Genomic DNA, 19,638 nt, shown 5'->3' with positions numbered 1-19,638 from the left:
CTGATGGTTCCGGGTCACAACTGTTTATAGACGCCGGGTCACAATTGTTGCCAACGCCGGGTCATAATTATTGATGACGCCGGGTCAATCTGGTTTGCTCAAAACTGAGAATTTGAAAATATTTCTTCTTATATCCGTGTTACCTGTAGCCCCCAAGTCTTGAGCAGAGCAAAATGATGACTTAAGACTTGCTTCAATATAAATATTACCACTTTGAAGAAATCCATATTGTTCATCTCAATCACTAGTCAGAACTGAGTATTCCTCATATGTAGCCCCCAAGTGCCGGGTTGTCATGCTTGCAGCAACCTGGGACTTGTAATTGCCTTATGCTCATAAAAACTTCAACCAATGTAGCCCCCAAGGGCCGGGTCATTATGCAATAATGAGCAGGGACTTCGTAAATATAATCATGTATACCTGAGTAGCGACGTGTAGCCTCCAAGGGCCGGCTTAGTAAGATAATACTGAACTGGGACTTTTCATTGAAAATAATATCATATGATGTAACCCCCATCCTGGGGCTTGAACCCACGTCCACAAGGTTAAGAGCTTTGTGCTTTACCAACTGAGCAGTGGATCCTTCAATATAATGGAATAAGGCTTTTGTACCTTGAATTTTAACAGGAGCAATTGGTAGCCCCCAAGGGCCGGCTCATTACAATGTGATGAGTCGGGTCTTCAATAAGTTGAGCAAAAAATGTCTTTACATTAGCCCCCAAGTGCCATGGTGCATGCTAGCAGTGACATGGGACTTGCATATTTGATGTGATCTCAATTTAAATAATGTAGCCCCCAAGTGCCGGGTCATAAGCCTGCAGCGACTCGGGACTATTCTTTCCATTGTAGAATAAATCATATCCATTGATAAAATAATAGCCATTGCGCCAAAGCGACTTTGAATACCTCATCTGCTGATAAGTCAATCCAGAGTTTAAATACCCGGCGGCTCTTGGCCGATGGCGATTGAATATGCCTCCATTGTAAGCCGGAATTTGTACAACCCGGCGGCTTATAGCCTTTGAGAAAATCAAGAATTGATAACCCTTTTGAGACACCAATTTCAATCTATGATGATGGGCTTGAATTTAATCATTTATGTAAGTCATAGCTCTGTAAATCCTGCAGAGTTTAAACAACATATGCCCTGGCGACTTAACGTCAAAAACCAGGGCGGGTAACCACCCAAATGTAGTCTTATCCTGCACATAATTAGATCACAAGATCCCTGTGATATTGAATTTTCACTACCGGTTTATGTGACATGTGCAGTAAGGGTGATAACCCAATCTTTAGAAATCAAGACTTCCAAATGTTTATGATTGTCATATGATGGCGACTTATCATCCAAAGTCAAACCGGGTTAAATAGCAACCACTCATATACACTTTAGATATGATCAAAAGAGCTTCAAATAAAATCCAAAAATTGTTTGCAAAAAGAGACTTCAAAAAATTTGAGGCTTCTGATTCGAATACGATCAGAAAACCGTCCCAAAGGGGTTAAGCTAAGATTCGAATACGATCATATAGCCCCCAGTGGCTTTGGCATTGCCGATCAAGAGGGTACCGACAGCTATGTTCTCTTTGGTTCGAATACGACCTATGTTTGAACAGGAAGCCCCCAAATGACCTTGGGAGTTGTTTAACGACGCTGATTCGAATACGATCCACGTCGGTTCCCAAAAGGGGTTGAGCTATGATTCGAATACGATCAAGAAGCCCCCTAGTGAGCTCGGCAGTGTGCCGATCAAGAGGGTACCGACAGCTATGTTCTCTTTGGTTCGAATACGACCTATGTTTGAACAGGAAGCCCCCTAGTGATCATGAGAATATTTAACGACTCTGATTCGAATACGATCAGGGTTACACCTAAAGGGTTAAGCTAAATTCGAATACGATCAGCTCCCAATGGTCATTAAAGCAGGGTACCTATGTTTGGGTTGTGCTTTGTAACAGACTCTTTTTGGTCCCTTTAATTTTTCCTGAGAACTCGAACTTTTGCGAGAGATAAATTCTTTTTGAACCGGAAAAACCGGATATTGAGAGTTTCAAAGCTTTGTGATAAACAAATTTACCTTGAACCGGATTTTGAACCGGATTTGAGAGCTTCAAAACTTTGTGGCAGATAAATTTCCCTTGAACCGGATTTTAAACTGGATATTTAAGAGCTTCAGTGCTTTGTGGGGGATGTCAAGTCTCTTGAGCTGGATCTAAACCGGAATCCTTCTTTTTAAGCCGGAAATTTTCTGACGGCCTTTAAACTTTTTACCAATATGGCGGTAGCCTTCGGGATCGGGTTATTTTTCCCTCCAATGACCCGGAGTTCTTGAATGCATTGAAACCGACCAATGCTGCCGAGTCATATCATTGTAGCCCCCGAGTCTCAAGACGACTCGAGGAGTTGGCTTTGAGGTTCTCCATATTGAGCATAGCATAAGGTGTATATCATTGGTGTTGATAGCGCGATCTGAATCCACAGAAGGTTGAGGTGACTGCGGCGGGTTATAAATGATATCATTGAGCCATCCAGTGCAGACAGCGGCTGATAAGACATGATAACTTGCCTGCAATTGGATGGAAGAAAACCGGGCTACCCAAGTAGTGACTCGCTCATATTCAATAAACAGCTCATGCAGACAGATGCGGCTCGGTGGGTTGATGTAGACCAGGCCACGAGAAACGGACGACCAAGACAACCGCAGCATCAGAGACGGCACAGACCGATGAGTCGGCTGCGACGTTATAAGCCGGCACGGGCGGGAGAGTCGGCCGTGGTATTTGTAAGCCGGTACGGACTGACGATTCGGGCGTGGCAGCGGTAGTCGGTGCAGGAGCGAGAGTTGGCCACGACATTTAAACCAGCGCAGGCGCAAGAATTGGCCGTAACGCTTAAATCGGCGCGAGCCTCCTGTCCATTGTACGACGCCACTTTTGTAGTGGACTTTGTCCTACATAAAATATATTGAAAGACAGAGTAGTTGTTTCTCAAATAATTTAATATGTGCTAATAAAATATATAGATAAAATAGCACCTGATATTTTCGTCGAAAACCTTCAGCCATAAAGCTGCAGCAAGGCGGCGGTTTAAACCCGACATCGAGCAGCTCAGGAGAGAGCCTCTGGGTCATGCTCTTTTTTTCATATATCCACAGAATGGAGTGGTAGGCTGGCTGCTCCAGATTTACTTGTCCATTACTGCTTTATGGACGGCTCGTCTTTATTGCTTTTGTTGCATACTGCTGGAATCCCATACTGCCCAGGTTGTGCCATCTGCGGCTATATGTTTTTGCTGTCAATAGCTCTTATCCTTAGAGACTCTGTTTCTTCAGTTCACAAACTTTGGAAATTTCACGAATGCCAAGCCAAATGCATCCATTGTCTCACCCATATCTTGCTGAACCTGAACAAGTACTTCAACCCGCTGTGATGCACTACTGAGCCGCTGCTCCCAATCCTGCATCTTCTGCTACTCCAGAATAGGGACAATTGACATAAGGCCATGATGGCCGGGCCAACAGGAGCTACAGCTTCCGTCGGCCAACGGGCGGCGAGGAGAGGCCTCGAGCGACGGAGGCGGGACAGCCAGCCTCGAAGCACGGCCGGCAGAGGTGCGCGAGAGGCGCGATGAAACAACGCGGGGCCAGGCCTGAAGCTGTGACGACTTGCAGCGGATGTGAATCCATAGCTGCTTGGACCGAGTGAAAAAAATGAGCCGCCGTCGTTCGGCAGAAGCGGCTCCCGGAGGTGGCTCAAGGCGGAGGCGGAGACCAGCGCAGACTACTCACATCGACAGGGTGCGTCGGCTCGGCAGGGGCTGCGAATTGCACGGACGGGGCACGCAGTGGTATGAGCCAGCAGAGGGCGCAGGCGAGGTGGGCTCGTGGCAAGGCGGAAACAAGGTCAACCCCGGCGACATCGACGACTCAGGCGAACGGCGGTTCAGCGGTGATCCGTCAACAATGCGGAGGTGAGGGCAGCGCAGCCGGGTCGTAGGAGGCTGGTGCATGCGGCCGCGGGCGGACGCGACCCGGCAGGGCTTTGGAGGCGGTGGCTTGAGGCCGTGGAGACGGCGCGAGGCAGGGCCGGCCCGGGGCGGCTTGGAAACAGATGCAGCCGAAGGGCGCCGACGAGGCGAACAGCCGCAACGGAGAACCGGCGATGTGAAGATCCAAATGGAGGGGCTCGGTGACTCGCCGGAGAGGCCGCACTGGAAGGCGCAAGAGACGGGGCGGCTCAGGGGCGGCCCTAATAGAAGCAGTAGAGGCCATTGGAGGCAAACAACAGCAGAAGCAGCTTGCTGGCACAGGCGAGACGAGGTGAAGCGCGTGCGGCGAGTCCGACGGAGGCAAAGCGCAGTCAATATTTGTCAGTTCTGGAGCAATTCCTTTTTTCACGGAGTATGGGCCGACTGATTTGCCCTTGTATGCAAGTACTTCTTCCGGTTTCAGATTCCCCTTAGCTGCCCTTTCCTTTTTTCTTTTTTATTGATCAACCGGGAGGAACCTTAGCTGGACACACATCTACCAGATTAAGTAGAACCAGGAACGGCCGGCGGATTTGCGACAGAGGCGGAGCGAAGTCAGCCGCAGGTTGAGGTTGGTTTGGACGGATCCACATCCGCGTCCCCTTTTTTTAACGGGCTGAGCAACTTTTTACTAGTGCCTTCACACGTCACCGAGGATAATGGAGTAGTAGTTGATGGGTTGATTTTGGTCTTCACGCGCAAAGCAGCAGCGGCAGATTTGATGTTTGCCTCGGGACTTGATTCCCTCGTGAGCGGCAGCCACTATTGACGCTACAACAACTCGGCGGAACAACAAGGACTAGCGCGGCTGCGGCAACTCGGCAGAATCTTTGGTCGGACGGATCGCTTGAACTCCAGTTGGCCTCGGAGTAGTAACATGGCAGATAAATCACCTCGTGCAGAAGATCTCGTCTCGGACTCGGCGGATTGAGACGACACGACGACGACGCATACAGCCCGGCTCTTTTTCATCCAGAAATTTGCGAGCTCCTCGATCCCTAGGAGAGATCCCTCCAAGAACTCAACACCATCGTGCGCAGGCCCCACGATGGGCGCCAACTGTCGTGGAATTGTCACGGCAGATGTCCTAGTGTAAGGACTTAGTCGTGAGGCCAACGCATCTATGCGGTAGCTTGAGAGGGGTTGGGCGGAATCGAGAGACGCAACACAAGACAAGGATTTAGACAGCTTCGGGCCCCGGGAAACATCATCCGGTAATAGCCCTACATGCTGTTTGTGGCTAGGTCTCATTATGCTCATGAGAGAGTCGCCGGTAAGCCGGCTCTTTGTGTCTAGCCCTAGAGATTGTTTCTTGTTGCTTGTCCCTTCTTTGGGGAGCCCTGCCCCTCCTTATATATGTTGAAGGGGCGGGTTACATGACTAGTCCTAGTAGGATTAGGATTGCTCTATTACAATTGGAGTCCTAGCCTTGCTTCCTTGGTAGGAGAATATTCCTTATGCTTTACTCATAAACCGGACCACCATAACATGAGCCGGCCTTCTGGGCCTTGGGCCTAGTCTTCTTTCGGACCCGCCGTTAAGGCCATCCGTGAGTCGCTAGGCTCGTGAGTCGCCACTCCGGCGGGTTACTAATGAAACCGCCAAGCCCGGCCAGGTCATACTTCCGGCCGGGTCATACCGCGGGGTATATCCCCGACAAATGGTTCTTCTCTTCTCTTCGGAGAAACGTCGCAGGGGTTGATGGACAGGCTTGGCGTCCTTGCGGACGTGGAGTTTGTGCTCGCGTACTTCCTCGGGATACCCGGCATGTCCTTTGGGGTCCATGCAAAAATATCCCGATTCTCACGGAGGAAGTCGATGAGCTGGCCTTCCTATTTGCTGTCGAGGCGGGTGCCCACGACAACGTACTTGCTGCAGCTGGGGTCTTCTTGGTTCAGCTTCACTTTCTTGGTCTCCTTGGAGGGCTTGAACGAGGCCTCGCCGGCCGGCTCCTCAACCGGAACCGGTGTGGCCGACGTCTCGTTGGCCAGGGCGATGATCCGGTCGAGCTAGCGCCACTCCTCGGCGATGACCAGCGACTCGGCCAGTTTGGCGCCGTCTCGTGCGCACTCCAGGGACTTGCGGTAGTCGCCGGTGATGGTGATGAGGCCCTTCGGACCCGGCAGCTTCATCTTCAGGTAGGCGTAGTGGGGGACCGCCATGAATTTGGCGAGCGCGGGCCGGCCCAGCAGCGCGTGGTATGCGCTGGACAGGTCCACCACCTCGAACCAGAGCGGCTCGCGTTGGAAGTGGTTGCTTTCGCCGAACAGGACGTCGAGCCGGACGCAACCGATCGGAGAGCAGGAGAGGCCGGGAACGATGCCGTGAAAGATCGTCCGGGTCAACTCCAGATCCTTGTCCTCGAGGCCGAGCTTGGTCATGGTGTCACGGTAGAGGATTTTGATGCTGCTGCTGCCGCCGGTGAGGACCCGGGAGAACTTGCACGTGCGCCGGGGCGCAACGACGATGGGGTTGAGGACGAGGGCATAGCCACCCGGGTTCGGCATGACAGCCGGGTGGTCTTCCCGGGTCCACGTGACTGGGCGCTCCGACCAGTGCATGTACTTCAGCTTGGCCGGGGCGACGGTGTTTGATACGTCTCCAACGTATCTATAATTTTTGATTGCTCCATGCTATATTATCTTCTGTTTTGGACATTATTGGGCTTTATTATTCACTTTTATATTATTTTTGGGACTAACCTATTAACCGGAGGCCCAACCCAGAATTGCTGTTTTTTGCCTATTTCAGAGTTTCGAAGAAAAAGAATATCAAACGGAGTCCAAACGGAATGAAACCTTCAGGAACATGATTTTCCGAACGAACATGATCCAGAGGACTTGGACCCTACGTCAAGAAAGCTACCAGGAAGCCACGAGGTAGGGGGGCGCGCCTACCCCCCAGGCGCGCCCTCCACCCTCGTGGGCCCCACGTTGCTCCACCGACGTACTCCTTCCTCCTATATATACCTACGTACCCCCAAACGATCAGATACGGAGCCAAAAACCTAATTCCACCGCCGCAACCTTCTGTACCCATGAGATCCCATCTTGGGGCCTGTTCCAGAGCTCCGCCGGAGGGGGCATCGATCATGGAGGGCTTCTACATCAACACCATAGCCTCTCCGATGAAGTGTGAGTAGTTTACCTCAGACCTTTGGGTCCATAGTTATTAGCTAGATGGCTTCCTCTCTCTTTTTGGATCTCATTACAATGTTCTCCCCCTCTCTCGTGGAGATCTATTCGATGTAATCTTCTTTTGCGGTGTGTTTGTTGAGACCGATGAATTGTGGGTTTATGATCAAGTTTATCTATGAACAATATTTGAATCTTCTGAATTCTTTTATGTATGATTGGTTATCTTTGCAAGTCTCTTCGAATTATCAGTTTGGTTTCGCCTACTAGATTGATCTTTCTTGCAATGGGAGAAGTGCTTAACTTTGGGTTCAATCTTGCGGTGTCGTTTCCCAGTGACAGTAGGGGCAGCAAGGCACGTATTGTATTGTTGCCATCGAGGATAACAAGATGGGGTTTTTATCATATTGCATGAATTTATCCCTCTACATCATGTCATCTTGCTTAAAGCGTTACTCTGTTCTTATGAACTTAATACTCTAGATGCATGCTGGATAGCGGTCGATGTGTGGAGTAATAGTAGTAGATGCAGGCAGGAGTCGGTCTACTTGTCTCGGACGTGATGCCTATATACATGATCATACCTAGATATTCTCATAACTATGCTCAATTCTGTCAATTGCTCAACAGTAATTTGTTCACCCACCGTAAAATACTTATGCTCTTGAGAGAAGCCACTAGTGAAACCTATGGCCCCCGGGTCTATTTTCCATCATATTAATCTTTCAACACTTAGTTATTTCCGTTGCTTTCATTTTACTTTGCATCTTTATCATAAAAATACCAAAAATCTTATCTTATCATATCTATCAGATCTCACTCTCGTAAGTGACCGTGTAGGGATTGACAACCCCTTATCGCGTTGGTTGCGAGGATTTATTTGTTTTGTAGGTGCGAGGGACTCGCGCGTAGCCTCCTACTGGATTGATACCTTGGTTCTCAAAAACTGAGGGAAATACTTACGCTACTTTGCTGCATCACCCTTTCCTCTTCAAGGGAAAACCAACGCAGTGCTCAAGAGGTAGCAAGAAGGATTTCTGGTGCCGTTGCCAGGGAGGCTTACGCAAGGTCAAGTCAAGATTTGGACTCCCGACAACGAGCCATTTCTGGCGCCGTTGCCGGGGAGGTCTACGCAAAAATATACCAAGTACCCATCACAAACCCTTATCTCCCGCATTACATTTTTTGCCATTTGCCTCTCGTTTTCCTCTCCCCCACTTCACCCTTGCCATTTTATTCGCCCTCTTTTTCATTCGCCTCTTTTTCTTGTGCTTGCCTTGTCGTCATGGCTAGTCCTTTATCTTCTCCGTTGTCTCCCGAAAATGAAGTTCTCAATTTTAAACAAAGGGAGGGAGAAAATTTAAAAGACGCTTGGTATAGAATTTCCAATGCTCAAAATAGATCTACCATGAAGCAATCTACTTCCGTTCTTCTCTGCAATTTTTATGTAGGCGCTTATCCTTGGTATAGATATATTCTTGACACCATTACCGGAGGGAACTTCTTGGGTAGCCATACTTTTGACTCTTATAATGCTATGATAGATTTGTTTGGCTCACCACCTCTTTTGGTTAATGGAACTTTGTTAACTTTGGAGCATGTAATGCAAAGACTTGAAATTATTGAAAATAAAGTTGCTACCGTAGAGTTAATTGAAAATCTGGATAAAAAGATCCACAACCAAATTACCCAATATGGATCTAAAGTAGGAGTCACTTTGAAAAATATTAAGGAGAAGGAACCCATAGTTAATGAAAGAATAAATCGAGATTCCACTAGAATCGATAACCTTGAGGGTATCATTACCAACTTGGGAACCACTTTTTCTTCCGTAAAGAATACTCCAAGTACTCCAACTAAAATTGCCAAGCTTATGTATGTTCCTAAAAGTAAGGATAAATCCTCTAGTAAGGAAACTGCGGATCTCAAATCTATAAGTATTCATCCCAATCTTTTTGCTATCATTAAGGAACCATTTGCTACAAATGAATTTTTTGATCCTGTGCCTAAAAGTTTGATAATTAATAAAAAGAAATAAACTCTGAAGGATGATACATGTCTTATTGAAGAATTGCCCACCAAAGATGGCAATACCTAGATCTATCCTTGCTTTTATGCCTAGCTAGGGGCGTTAAACGATAGCGCTTGTTGGGAGGCAACCCAATTTTATTTTTAGTTTTTAGCATTTTGCTTATGTTTAGGAATAAATTTTTGTTCTAGCCTCTGGTTAGATGTGTTTTTATGTTTTAATTAGTGTTTGTGCCAAGTTAAACCTATAGGATCTTCTTGGTTGATAGTTATTTGATCTTGCAAAAAATTCCAGAAACTTTCGGTTCACAAAAATAATTGTTAAAAATGACCAGAACGTGATAAAATATTGATTCCAATTGCTGATGATCAATAAACAAATTGTCTATGTCTTCCTATTTTGGCTGATTTTTTGGAGTTCAGAAGTTTGCGTTAGTTACAGATTACTACAGACTGTTCTGTTTTTGACAGATTCTGTTTTTCGTGTGTTGTTTGCTTATTTTGATGAATCTATGGCTAGTAAAAGAGTTTATAAACCATAGAGAAGTTGGAATACAGTAGGTTTAACACCAATATAAATAAAGAATGAGTTCATTACAGTACCTTGAAGTGGTCTTTTGTTTTCTTTCGCTAACGGAGCTCACGAGATTTTCTGTCAAGTTTTGTGTTGTGAAGTTTTCAAGTTTTGGGTGAAAGATTTGATGGATTATGGAACAAGGAGTGGAAAGAGCCTCAGCTTGGGGATGCCCATGGCACACCCAAGATAATCTAAGGACACCAAAAAGCCAAAGCTTGGGGATGCCCCGGAAGGCATCCCCTCTTTCGTCTACTTCCATCGGTAACTTTACTTGGAGCTATATTTTTATTCACCACATGATATGTGTTTTGCTTGGAGCGTCTTGTATGATTTGAGTCTTTGATTTTTAGTTTACCACAATCATCCTTTTTGTACACACCTTTTGAGAGAGACACACATGATTCAGAAATTATCAGAATACTCTATGTGCTTCACTTATATCTTTTGAGTTATATAGTTTTTGCTCTAGTACTTCACTTATATCTTTTAGAGCACGGTGGTGGATTTGTTTTATAGAAACTATTGATCTCTCATGCTTCACTTAGATTATTTTGAGAGTCTTAAATAGCATGGTAATTTGCTTAAATAATCCTAATAAGCTAGGTATTCAAGATTAGTAAAAACTTTCTTATGAGTGTGTTGAATACTAAGAGAAGTTTGATGCTTGATGATTGTTTTGAGATATGGAGGTAGTGATATTAAAGTTGTGCTAGTTGAGTAGTTGTGAATCTGAGAAATACTTGTGTTGAAGGTTGCAAGTCCCGTAGCATGCACGTATGGTAAACGTTGTGTAACAAATTTGAAACATGAGGTGTTCTTTGATTGTCCTCCTTATGAGTGGCGGTCGGGGACGAGCGATGGTCTTTTCCTACCAATCTATCCCCGTAGGAGCATGCGCTAGTGCTTGGTTTTTGATGGCTTGTAGATTTTTGCAGTAAGTATGTGAGTTCTTTATGACTAATGTTGAGTCCATGGATTATATGCACTCTCACCTTTCCATCATTGCTAGCCTCTTCGGTACCGTGCATTGTCCTTTCTCACATTGAGAGTTGGTGCAAACTTCGCCGGTGCATCCAAACCCCATGAAAAGATACGCTCTTTCACACATAAACCTCCTTATATCTTCCTCAAAACAGCCACCATACCTACCTATTATGGCATTTGCATAGCCATTCCGAGATATATTGCCATGCAACTTTCCACCATTCCGTTTGTCATGACACGTTCATCATTGTCATATTGCTTTTCATGATCATGTAGTTGACATAGTATTTGTGGCAAAGCCACCGTTCATAATTCTTTCATACATGTCACTCTTGGTTCATTGCATATCCCGGTACACCGCCGGAGGCATTCATATAGAGTCATACTTTGTTCTAGTATCGAGTTGTAAATAAATAGAAGTGTGATGATCATCATTTTCTAGAGCATTGTCCCAAGTGAAGAATAAAAAAAGAGAAAGGCCATAAAAAAAAGAGAAGGCCCAAAAAACTGAGAGAAAAAGAGAGAAGGGACAATGTTACTATCCTTTACCACACTTGTGCTTCAAAGTAGCACCATAATCTTCATGATAGAGAGTCTCTTGTTTTGCCACTTTCATATACTAGTGGGAATTTTTCATAATAGAACTTGGCTTGTATATTCCAACAATGGGCCTCCTCAAGTGCCCTAGGTCTTCGTGAGCAAGCAAGTCGGATGCACACCCACTTAGTTTCTTTTGTTGAGCTTTCATATATTTATAGCTCTAGTGCATCCGTTGCATGGCAATCCCTACTCCTTGCATTAACATCAATCGATGGGCATCTCCATAGCTCATTGATTAGCCTCGTTGATGTGAGACTTTCTCCTTTTTTGTCTTCTCCACATAACCCCCATCATCATATTCTATTCCACCCATAGTGCTATATCCATGGCTCACGCTCATGTATTGCGTGAAGGTTGAAAAAGTTTGAGATTACTAAAGTATGAAACAATTGCTTGGCTTGTCATCGGGGTTGTGCATGATGAGAGCATTCTTGTGTGACGAAAATGGAGCATGACTAAACTATATGATTTTGTAGGGATGAACTTTCTTTGGCCATGTTATTTTGAGAGGACATAATTGCTTAGTTAGTATGCTTGAAGTATTATTATTTTTATGTCAATATTGAACTTCTATCTTGAATCTTTCGGATCTGATTATTCATACCACAATTAAGAAGAATTACATTGAAATTATGCCAAGTAGCATTCCACATCAAAAATTCTGTTTTTATCATTTACCTACTCGAAGACGAGCAGGAATTAAGCTTGGGGATGCTTGATACGTCTCCAACGTATCTATAATTTTTGATTGCTCCATGCTATATTATCTTCTGTTTTGGACATTATTGGGCTTTATTATTCACTTTTATATTATTTTTGGGACTAACCTATTAACCCGAGGCCCAACCCAGAATTGTTGTTTTTTTGCCTATTTCAGAGTTTCGCAGAAAAAAATATCAAACGGAGTCCAAACGGAATGAAACCTTCGGGAACGTGATTTTCGGAACGAACATGATCCAGAGGACTTGGACCCTATGTCAAGAAAGCTACCAGGAAGCCACAAGGTAGGGGGGCGCGCCTACCCCCCAGGCGCGCCCTCCACCCTCGTGGGCCCCATGTTGCTCCACCGACGTACTCCTTCCTCCTATATATACCTATGTACCCCCAAACGATCAGATACGGAGCCAAAAACCTAATTCCACCGCCGCAACCTTCTGTACCCACGAGATCCCATCTTGGGGCCTGTTCCGGAGCTCCGCCGGAGGGGGCATCAATCACGGAGGGCTTCTACATCAACACCATAGCCTCTCCGATGAAGTGTGAGTAGTTTACCTCAGACCTTCGGGTCCATAGTTATTAGCTAGATGGCTTCCTCTCTTGTCGTGGAATTGTCACGGCAGATGTCCTCGATCTAGGACTTAGTCGTGGAGCCATCGCAACTAGGAAGCTTGAAGGGGTTATGCAGGACAAGGGACACAAGGGTTTATACTGGTTCGGCCCCTTACGGTGAAGGTAAAAGCCTATGTCCAGTTTGAGGTGGTATTGATTAGGGTTACGATCACCAGGGAGCTAAACAGCTATGCCCGGCTTTCGATGAGATTGTTGTCGCCCCTAAACCGCTGCCGGGTCGTCCCTTTATATAGGGAGGCTGACGCCCAGCAGCCCTTAGAGTCCCCGCCGGCTCACAAGCGTGTCCGGCTCGGACTCTCAACTATACTTGCCTTACACTACAAGTTCTACCATAATAATGATTGTAACTACAGGCCTTAAGCCATATCTGGGTCTCAGCCCATCTCTGGCCCATCGTCTTCAAACTTGGCTCCGGGCTTCTGGCAACGACCGTACGAGTAACCCGGCCCCTCCTGGCGGGTGACTCTAAGGTCTATATCCTCAACATTAGGCCCCAGATTGATTTGAGCCGGCTCATGTCAATCTTCCACTCTTCTGACAGAAAAAATCTCCGGCTTACCATTCATGTGAAGGCCATAACCCGGAGTGACGTCATCCTCTGGACTCCGGATAATCCGCCGTGACGTCATCCTCCATTGAGTCCGTTTTTTACTCCGCCAGATCCGCAACGGATCTTTGCTTTTACTGTCATTCCGAAAATCGAGGCGTCGTGGGGGGGGGGAGATAACCACGCCGTGGTCTCCTTGAATCTCGCGCCCACTTATGACCTTGCCTTATAAATAGGCTGGCCCGACGGGCTCTTCTCACTCTCTCTTCTTCCTCCTCGCGCCATCGCTCTTCTGCCCGAGCTCCTCCGCCGTCGCCGCCGCGGGTCTTCTCGTCGTCACCAAGCTCAGGCTGCTGCATCACCCTGAACGGACCAGAGAAACGCAACAACCTCCGCAGTTCTCCAACTCCGGTAAGTCTCGCTTGCTCTGTCAGATAGATCTACCGTAGGGTTCGTCTGTGTTCTTCGCGCTCATCGCCATTGCCACAAGCCTCGGTAGTTCTCATAATCCCTGCACTTGCTTAATCTTTAGCCTCGTACGGAACCGGTGCGGTAGCTGTTTAGGCCTCATTTCCAGTGCCAGTAGATCTCTTTCCACTGTATAGATGCTTCGTTCGAGCTCAAGAACATCCGCTCATCTATTTCTAGGTCTAGAAAATTTTTATTTCTCCCGACCATTTTGATCCAAAAAAGTTACTGCAATATGTGAAACCTGTTTTACCATACTTAGTGAAAACTGCAACCATTGAATCTTAGCGGCGTACATTTTCGGCTTTAAAGAAAACACGCACCGTAAAACTTTCCGGCTTAAAGAGAACCGTGCTCTGTAGAATCCTCCGGCTTAACTGCGGCAAAGCCATAGATGACCAACTTTATTCTGAACCCCCTGCGGCTTAAATAACCCACTGTACCTGAGTATATATCATTAGTCCCCTTCATAAGCCGCCATCTTAATTTGAACTGTAGATCTCCGGTTTTTAATTAACCTGGACATTTTTCCTTTTTGTCATAGATCACCAACTTTCACCATGCCTCCCAAGGCTCCCATCACTTGCAACTGGATGAGGTCCAACGTCACTGACGAGACCCTGGCCAATTTTGTTAAGTCCGGATATTTGCCTAAGAAGGAAATCATGTCCTACCGTGCCCCTGACCCGTCGGAAGAGAGACCACAGCCAAGGGACGGGGAGGTAGTGATCTTCGCAGATCATATGAGCCGGGGCTTCGCACCGCCCGGCTCAAAGTTTTTTAGGGACGTGCTCAATTTCTTCGACTTGCGGCCTCAAGATATAGGACCCAACTCCGTATCCAACATCTGCAACTTTCAAGTCTTTTGCAAAGTGTACCTTGGAGAGGAGCCTAGTCTGCTGCTCTCCAGAGAGCTGTTTTACTTAAACCGCCAGAATGAATGTGCCAATGGGCCAAGTCTGGAGTTAGGTGGCATCTCCATCCAACGGCGTAGGGACTGTCTTTTCCCTTATGCAAAGGCGCCGAGCCACCCCAAGGACTGGAATATGACTTGGTTCTACTGCCAAGATACATCCCCGACTGACGAGAACCCACTGCCCGGCTTTCGCCCAACACGTCTAGAGCCGACTCACCCGCTGTCGGACAAGCTGACTTCAGCGGAGCGCCAGCCTCTGCTTCCTACCATCAATAAAATCAAAGCCCTCCTGGGCAACGGTCTGAACGGAATCGACCTGGTCCGGGTCTGGATCTCATGGCGGGTGATCCCATTGAGCCGCCGCCCCGGCTTAATGTGTGAGTACACCGGGCGAAAGGATGATCCTCAGAGGCACAGTCGCAATGATCTGCCAGAAGACGTTGCTGAAGAAGAAACCAAGGCTCTTTTAAACGAGAGTCTGGCAGACTGTGGAAGGACCGGGTTAGCCCCCTTCTGCAAGACCAATCCAGCCCCAGCGGTAAGCCGCTGACTTTAACTTTTATCTTCGCCTGCATATAACCTTCATCTGAACCATTTTAAGAATTCATTCTAGTATTTTTCAGGCTGATGATAAGTTATGCCGGGTCAAATATGACCATGAGGCGGCCAAAAAGGCCAGGAAGGCGAAGAAAGCCGCCAAGAAAGCCGCCCCTCGCAAAAAAGGAAACAGGCCTACTGCCTCCGAGCTGATGCAATTAAGCGACAGCTCCGAGTCAGAGGTAACACCTGAACTTTTAAGTCCTTACTATATTCACTGTTTGTTGCTGTCCGCCTTATCAATACTTGCTCATTGATAGGATGACACCGGCGCCAGTAATCCGGTGGTTGAAGAGGTAATGTCACTTTCCTCCGACTCGGAGCCCTTGCCATAGCTGAAAGTCCGAAGGGTAACCCGGAAAGTAAGCTTTTCGCATCCTTTAGCTTACCAAGACCCTCAATTTATTTTGAAGCGACAGGTTCATGAAAGCCGGCGTCACACCCGGACCAACAAGGACACCGATCTCTCCGCCGGGTTACCCGACGCAACAAGGAAGCGTCGAACTGAGGTTTTTTCTCACTTGTACCCTTTTCATCCGTTGGCGGGCATTATCCGTCAGCCACTCAATTCTTCTGACTCCGATTATCAGGAGACCTCCCCTTCTTCGGGCGACTCTATGCAGTCGAGTCTTCCGACTTTCAAGACCGCGCCCGGGTAATGACAACTATCTCTCATTCTACTTGTCTGTACTTACTCTCTTTGTGCTGAATGTTTCTGTCCTTTCGGCGCCCAGGCAAAGCTCACCAAAAGAGCGAAGAAGACCAGGTCAGCCGGAGTGCCAGACTTACCTGAGCCGGAGGTGACGGCCCAAGAGCCGCCAGCTGCCTCCGCCCCGACTACCAAGGCAACGACCGAAGCTTCGGTTAACCCGGAGGCCTCCGGCTCAGCTCCGCCAGCAGACGACCCGGATGTGGTAATCACCCGGACGGAGTTTGTTGAGCCGGGGAGACCGACCGTGTTGGCCAAGTGCTCCGCGAAGGGGGAGTTGCTGCAGCCCCACCAGGTGAACCTGGACCTCTCCGGCTACACCGACTTGAGCATTGGAGAGCTCGTCTCTGGCTACATCAGCCAAGTACACAAGAGCCGGGACGCCGAGGTCGCCATGGTAAACCAGATCCAGCAAAAATCTGAGGTATCCTTCTGCCACCTTCTTACTTACTGCATAGTTACCTTTGCCATGCTAGCCCCCAAGTCGACGACTTATGATTTGAATATGTTGTAGACTTAGGTTCCGGCTTACTCAATTGAACCGGCAATATGAAGATAGATTCATTCAGTATGCATTAGCCCCCAAGTGCCAAGTGTCTTTGCTTGGAAAGTGCTTGGGACTTATATAGTAGCTGTCAATAACCCGGAAACACATGCAGGCTGTTGGCAAAAAACTAGAGGCGGACCTTGCAGATCTCAAAAGCCGTCTGAAGATGCAGGAGATGGAGACCCGGAAGGCAAACGCCAAGTTCGTATCCAGCATCGCTACTCAAGAAAAGTTGAAAACCGAGTTTGATGCTGAGAGAAAAACCTGGGCCGAAGAGAAAACCGCACTGGTGACCCGGGCAGAACAGGCGGAGAAGGCTCTCGCTGAGAAGACCGCCGAGCTCTCCGGCCTAAAGCGCCAGGTTTCCCAAATGGTGGCTGCCATCTTCGGTAAGTCACCTCACCGGCTTTCATCCATGTTAGAATGTTTACATCTCATGATTCATCCTTATCGCCGGCTTATCTGATTCTGTTACACAGGTCCCAGGAGTGCCAACCTCAACCAGAGCGTGGTCACCAAGTTAAAGGCCGTGTACACCCTGGTGGAACAGCTCTACACCGGGTCACAGCATGCCTTAGCTGTGGTGGCCCTATCCAACGAGGTGCCAACTCATCTGGCCGAAGTCCTGCGCCGGCTCGCCGTTCTGCCTCAGCGGATCCAAGAGCTGCGACGGGCCTCCGCAAGAGCCAGAGCGATTGTCGCGCTGAGCCGGGCCAAGGCATTCCTGCCAGAGCTAGACCCGGCAGACATCGCCCTGGGTTATCCAAGCCTGAAGAAAGACGGCTCAACTTTCGATCAGAAGGACTTCGCAGCCTGCGTAAAGGCGGTACGCCCGGTGGCCACCCTTATCGGAAATGATACAGATCTGACCAAGTACCAGCCGGGTTTTGATGCGGAGAATCGGAGGATTGCAACCCCTCGCTATGAAGCCCTCAACCTGATCCCTCCGGCTCGTCAGCACACCTTTGCCCTGGAGATTGACCCGGCCGGGTTAATTGACGAAGAAGCCCAATTCGAAGCTCTCAGCGGCATCGACTGGAGGTCGTCAACCTCCGAGGTCTTGGGATCAGCCGGAGGAGAAGACAGGAATGAGCCGGGGACTTCAACTCAGCGGGCATCATAATTTGGCTGGCGGCTTATCAAACATTGTTCCACTTTTTAGACTTAAAGAGTTTTTGTAATAGAATAGGTGCAACAGTTCATCTCTGCCGTGCCATCGTGCACGTATTGAATGTGAAAGTCCTCTGAAATTGTCTCTTTGATGTTTCTCCGGGTCATAATCATCCCTTTGTCTTTCTCAACCTTAAAAGGTGCCTTTAAGTATCTGCATAGAAAGGTAAATCACAAGTCTCAAGGCGGCTTACCGCCCTGAGAATCAGGTGTTTGAGATAGATAACCCAGAATATGAATCAAAAAAGATTGGTCCTTAATTATACTCTGAACATAGACGTGATAACACACTTAACGGCCTGTAAGCATACTTCCGGTTTAACTAAACCGGGTAGCATGGTTGGTACCTTAACTCTAATTTATTTGCCTTGATGACATCCATGATGTTCAACTAACAAGATAAACCAAAAGTAAGCCGGCAAGTGAGACCCGGCAGTACACACCTTGACATAATCAGAGTAAACTTGTGATAGCATATAAGAACTTAGGGGCTTCCGGTTCGAATACGACCAGAGACCCGGCCCAAAGGGGTTAAGCTAAGATTCGGATACGATCACATAGCCCCCAGTGGGTGTGGCGATGCCAATCAAGAGGGTACTGACAGCTATGTTCTCTTTGGTTCGAATACGACCTATGTTTGAACAGGAAGCCCCCAAGTGATTTTTAAAATTGTTTAACGACGCTGATTCGAATACGATCCACGTCGGTTCTCAGAGGGGTTAAACTATGATTCAAATATGACCAAAGATAATCTCCCAATGAGCTCGGCACCTTGCCAATCAAATGGGTATCGACAGCTATGTTCTCTTTGGTTCGAATACGACCCATGTTTGAACAGGAAGCCCCCAAGTGACTTTACTGCTTACGGCTAGATTCGAATACGATCATAAGCCGGATCCTCCTATAAGTCATCATGTAAGCTTGCAATAAAAACAACACGTGCATATTTGGAGGAGGAAAAAGGACAGAGGTCCTGCTTTATTGCTTATCATAATATATACATGGCTGAGACAAATATGTACACCACGAGAGCCGGTAGCTCAAGTGTAATAAGGCCGAAGTTGAGCTATGTTCCACGGCCGACGGGTCTCCTCCTCCGACTTACGTGAATCTTTGTGCTCCCGAATGTCAATGAGGTAATATGACCCATTGTGCAAGTTCTTGCTGACCACAAAGGGCCCTTCCCAAGGTGGGGATAACTTGTGTGCATCTGTTTGATCCTGGATGAGCCGGAGCACGAGATCGCCTTCCTGGAAGACTCGGGATTTGACCCGGCGGCTATGATAACGGCGCAGGTCTTGTTGGTAAATCGCTGAACGGGCTGCTGCCACATCACGCTGTTCATCCAACAAGTCAAGAGCATCTTGGCGCGCCTGTTCATTATCCGTCTCAACATAAGCCGTCACGCGAGGTGAGTCGTGACGGATGTCGCTGGGGAGGACTGCTTCTCCTCCGTAAACCATAAAGAAAGGCGTGAAGCCTGTAGATCTGTTAGGAGTAGTATTGATGCTCCATAAGATGGAGGGCAACTCCTCCACCCAACAACCCGGCGTCCGTTGCAAAGGGACCAAAAGTCGGGGCTTGATACCCTTCAGAATTTCCTGGTTAGCTCTCTCAGCTTGACCATTGGATTGAGGATGAGCCACTGAAGAAACATCAAGTCGGATATGCTCTCGTTGACAAAACTCTTCCATGGCGCCTTTGGAGAGATTGGTGCCATTGTCAGTTATAATGCTGTGCGGGAAACCAAAGCGGAAAATCACCTTTTTCATAAATTGAACCGCCGTGGCTGCATCGCACTTGCTAACTGGCTCAGCTTCCACCCACTTTGTGAATTTGTCAACTGCCACCAAGAGGTGGGTCTTCTTATCTTTGGATCTTTTAAAAGGCCCAACCATGTCAAGCCCCCAGACCGCAAAGGGCCAAGTAATTGGGATCATCCTCAGCTCCTGAGCCAGCACGTGAGCCCGTCGTGAGAACCTTTG

The sequence above is a fragment of the Triticum aestivum genome, chromosome 2D, assembly GCF_018294505.1.
Source record: "Triticum aestivum cultivar Chinese Spring chromosome 2D, IWGSC CS RefSeq v2.1, whole genome shotgun sequence".
NCBI lineage: Eukaryota > Viridiplantae > Streptophyta > Magnoliopsida > Poales > Poaceae > Triticum > Triticum aestivum.
This window is presented reverse-complemented; position numbering follows the sequence as displayed.